This window comes from Lygodium microphyllum, chromosome 20 (assembly GCF_053477565.2).
Source record: "Lygodium microphyllum isolate KBCC chromosome 20, Lygodium_microphyllum_v1.1.10, whole genome shotgun sequence".
NCBI lineage: Eukaryota > Viridiplantae > Streptophyta > Polypodiopsida > Schizaeales > Lygodiaceae > Lygodium > Lygodium microphyllum.
In genome coordinates, this window is record NC_141154.1 from 109705930 (window position 1) to 109711180 (window position 5251).

Genomic DNA, 5251 nt, shown 5'->3' on the forward strand with positions numbered 1-5251 from the left:
AATACATTATAAATGAATGTTTAAAAAACTAATGACCAAGTGTACCTAGCAATTATAGATGATACCAAACCTCTTAAACTTTCCTCGACAAACTATTGCTTTTGAAGTGATGCAATAACTTGTCACCTCCACTAGTGCAAGTAAACATTCTCCTATGAGAAATACCCTAGTTTTGTAAGGTTAGTCATCAACCTGATCAAGTGCTCAGAATGTATTGGTGAATTTTATATATTGTTATCATTTCTAATGCTATATACTTTATTTTCTATGGATAGGCTTTATTAGATAAATACTTAAGTCTTTACTAGATGCATTGCCTTAATAGTTACAAGCTAAAAACATGGGGTGTATTTTCCATTGAGTAGAAATTGATGCATGTATTATGTGATGGAAACACTTCTAATTTATTTTTTAAATATTAGTGTATTTTTTATATATGAGAAGTAACTAATTTTTTATTTTTTTTGTATTTGGTTATAAGGTTTATCATTCATGGCTTCAACAACTCGCATGAAGGTGTTTGATTATGGGTCTAGCGAGAAGAAACTTTTGGGTTATGTCCGAGTTATGGTTGATTCCACGTATAATGCAATACGACAAGAGATTACACAAGATGAGCTTATATCTGGTCCCTTTAAATTCATAATTGAAGATGAAGATGATGACAGTGGTTGCACCATAAACCCAGTACAAGAAGAGTGTTGGCATGTAGAGAATGTCAAGTTTATTGGTATAAAGAGAGATTCAAGCATGGTAGATAAGGTTGGGGATGAGAGCAGGCCTAGAAAACACATATGTGAAGGCTTGAAGGATACTCTTGAGGACACTAACTTCAATGCAAGCGATGAAGGTGATCATAGTTTGCACAAGTCAGGTGACAACCTAAAGCATGTTAAAAGCATGCTCAAGAGCACATTGATTTCAAAGTCTACTCTTGAAAGTTGGCTAAACCAATGTGAGAAGACTCGCAAGAAGTTGAGGGAGCGAAACCCACCGAGAGATGATAGGTTTGAGCTTGCCACAGAAGATCTTAATGGTGCACCCTTGGCTCGAGTATGGTGCCATGAATGTGAAGCTCCTTATGGATCGGGAGTCATTGGCAAGCAATCTGCTTACTCGTGTCTTTCTAATTTCATGAGAACCCATATATTAGAAGGCCAAGCGCATCAAATAAGATATTTGACAAATCAAGGGTTGAAGGTGGGAGCGACATCTAACTCAAAAGATGTAGAAGAAAGCAATGAAGATAATATGGTTGCGGTTTTAGCTGCAGTAGAGGAGATGGATATTTTTAATAGCACTCATGAAGGCAAGTGACATCTTTTTAACCATTGAAACCTCCAATAAAATGTTACTTTCATATACGACAATTACCGGTTTATGAAAGAGTTGAGCTTTAGTAAGGTTGGGGTTTGTTTTAAAATCACTTTTGTATATGTATCTTAGGGATAATTTCTAATCATTTTAGAGATTAATTTGTGAGTTTTGACTTGAAATCACACAGGATCTGATTTTGAGCTTATTGAGGCAACATTGAATGACTAGAAAGATAAAGGGAGAGTAAGAGTTGTATGTAAGTATGATAAGAAATGGTTGCATTTGTGCCCTTCAAGATCGGACTTGCATACGATTCTCACAGAGCATATCAAGTCAAAGTCTCACATCATGGCTATATCCAAAAAAACATGTACCAACCATGTAGTTTTGACAAATGCTAGAGGGCGACCAAAGAAGCTCTTTCATGCAGATCCACAACAAAAGTCACTGAGCTCTTTTCTTTACCCAACCAAAGAAAGTACCGTATCAACAAATTCAGAAGGACCTTCTACTTGTACAGGTGACCCATATATGCCTTCTTCTTATGATTTAAATTTGCTCTGTTGGGGATTATGGCAAAGGACCGTGCCTTACAAAGCATGTGACGTCAACATAAAATCTATTCTACACGACCTTAAAATAGGAAAGGAATGGTATCCAGAGCCATATACAAAAGCTATCTTATATGACGGATCTCTTGAAATTAAGGTAGATGGATGCTACAGACACATAAATTGCCAACGTATTTCATGTGGTGGAAATCCCTTTGAAAGTTTTACTTGTGAGTATTGTAAAAAAATTCCCACTTGTGATGATTTTCGCATGAGAGTATACAGAGAGAGTACTGCTATTGAGAAGAGAGGGGTTAGGAATACAGGAGGAGGAAGGCGATTAGATTATCTTAGCAGTGAAGAGTTGAAAAATGTGACAGTTAAGTCCAAGAAAGACTTGAAAGAATCCAAGAGAAAGCTATGGTGGTTAGAAGCAAGAATTGTTGTGCTTTCTGTGAGGATTAGGTCCTTGAAAGAAGCAAACTTTGAATGCTTTAATAGGAAGGATGTGCGGCGCTTTTGTAATAATATATTTGAGGCCCATCGACAAGGTAAATTTGGAGGTAAACAAGCATTGTGGGACTTTTTTCAAGATGTAGCAAAGAATATAGTACGAACAAAACAAGCACAACGATTCAATGAGTCCACAAAGAACATGTTTGAGCTCATTAAGCTTTGGGGCGGGCCACGCTTGCATGAATTTATGAGTACTAACCTTGGAGGGCCGTCCATGTGCACTACAAGAAGGCAAGGGAAAAAAGCAATTCACTTCATGCCTGGAGAGCATGAGTATATATTTGAGGCAGTGGGTAAGATATACATGGATGCAAAAAGTAAACATGGAGTAATGTCAATGGTGCCGATTATCATTGTTGAAGATGAGACTACCATCAAACGTCGCATAAGGTGCTCTTAATAGATCTAATGTCTTGTAGTTTGCAATGTTTTTTACTTTCAATCATGTAAAGGAAGTTTGTAAGATATTGAAAGTTAAAGCAATTTTTTTTAAATGCAGGTGGAATGCAAAGGATGACACTCTTATTGGATTCTGTGGAAGTAAAGGAGAACGTCACCAATGCCTTACAAACGACACAATTATTGTAGGAGAGGGGTCACATGGTTATAATACGATAGTGGATGCCTTTCAAAATCATGTGGTGGGAAATTATGCAAGACTTTTGATAGTAAACCCTCTTCATGAGAGTCTTCCACGACTAGCTTTGGTAGTGCAAGTCACATGTAACCGCTTTGATAATGTTTTTATTAGAAATCAATGGAATCTTGTGGAGCATTTATGGAGTGCAAAGCTAAAGGATACAATAGGTCCAATAATTGGGCATTCTTCAGATGGAGATAGTAGACGGCGCAAGCTCATGCTTGAAGATTACCTTGGAGATCATAGCGACCGATTCTTTATTAATTGGTGTGGATGGAAATTAAGAGGGAGAATAGTGGAAGGGCATGTGTATGGTTTACATGATCAAGACTTTGTACATTGTGGAAAAAAGCTTGTTAGTCCACTTGATAGCCCTACTCGACAACTTGCGATTGGTAAAGTTTGGATTACACTCAATCATGTTGCAATGGTCTATAACTCATTTTCCATTGATAAACACAAGCTACAGGATGGAGATATACAAAGAAATGATCGTCAAAATTGGGCAGCTGCCCAAAGGATTGCAAGCAGAGAAGTGCAATGTTGTATGAGACAATTACAGAAGAAAGAGAGAAGTGTGCAAGGAACTGTGGCATATTTGCATATTGTGGCTGATTACATTGATGTTTTCCTATCACCGTATCTAAACTTGAAGGATCGTGTGGTGATGGCAGCTAAGGTTAGTTTCTTCTTCAAGCTTTGGAGGTTGTGGATACATCAACATGCAACGTACAACTTGAAGATAAATTTCATAAGTAGAGAGGCCTACACAGATATTCAACCCTCATGCCATTTTGTTGTGCTTCTCATAAAGGTTTTTCGTGACTTTTATCTTACTCTCAAGTGCCCATTGCATCTCACTGGATCGGATGCAGCTGAAATTTATTTTAGTAAAATTGGAGGTATGGTGGGACAAGAGAGAGCCTTTGACTTTGGAGATTTGTTGCATAGTGTTGGTACTTTGAATAAGATTGCCATGCATGAATGTAGTTCAGATGGGCTGGTTTTCTCAAGGGCTCATAAAAAACAAGAGCATATATGGAAGTGCTTGAATAAAAAGATGGAATTGTAGAAGTAGATTTAGGCAACTATGATTGTGTGTCTTCAGATGATGTAATAGTGGATGCCTTGAAAGAGGGCTTGCATCAAGCACAAATGTTGTGTCAGTCATTGGGATTGAAACCTAGCAAACCAGATAACTTGAATTGGTGGTTACACCCTTGGGAGGATACAGATTTGACATGGTCAAAACTAGATGTTGAGATGGGGGAGGCTGATGAGTACGATGACTTTGCACAACCAAGCAGTGATGACAAGCAATTACAAGAGGTTCCAGATGGGGATGATGAGATCATTGCTCTTAGTGAGATTCGACATGAAATCGATGGGCTCTTGGATGAAGTTCATGACTCGGGCACTATTGCAAAGAGACAGAAGATCAACCCAACAGTAGAAGTTGATGGAAAGTATATTTTTAAGTCCACATTGGTCAGCCAATTGAATGGGAATTCAACATTGTCAAAAGATCGACTGACAAGAGTGAGGCAAGGTGTCTATTTCATTCATGAATCAAAATCACAATCATCAAGTAATGTGAATTTCTTTGGGATAGGTTGTGATTGTGCTGTATATTTTGTGTATGACACACAACATCAAGGTAGTAGCAAGCATCCAAAGAGAGACGGAAAAGCCACAAACTTAAATAAAATGGATAAGTCTCGTGGTACATGGTATCTTGGCCGAGTCCAAAAGATGAGGAAGAAAGTAGAACGTAGATATGTGGATTATAAACGGGGCTTTGATTTGACAGATCGACCTCAAGGGATAGAAGTTCAGCTTGGTTGGTACCAAAGGGTAAAAGGACAACGCATGTTCACGTATGACTTAACTGACTTGAATATGATTGCTATAGAGTCAGTCATCGCATTGGCAAATTTAACATACAATGCATCAAATGATAGATACCAACTAGATGAGAATGATTATAAGATATTTAATGACTTTCTCAAGCGCGCTGAGTAATCATTTTCATGCTCAAAGTAAGTGCTTTTAATCTATGATAAGCTTTGTATTGCCTTTCTAAATAAGGTCATTATCTTTATTGTAGTGTCTTCTTTCTTGTAGGTAATGGACGTTCAAGCTAGAACTTGGCAACGTTGGGGTATACTCTTTGCAGCTCAAGTATTGCAATCGAAGAGTTCTTTTGAGATATCTTCAAACTAGTCAT

At 37.7% G+C, this 5251-nt stretch overlaps 1 pseudogene; it reads left to right on the plus strand.

Moving 5' to 3' along the window:
* The first annotated feature begins 2139 nt into the window (after positions 1-2139).
* Positions 2140-5046, plus strand: LOC148019250 (uncharacterized; annotated as a pseudogene).
* Positions 5047-5251: the final 205 nt, after the last annotated feature.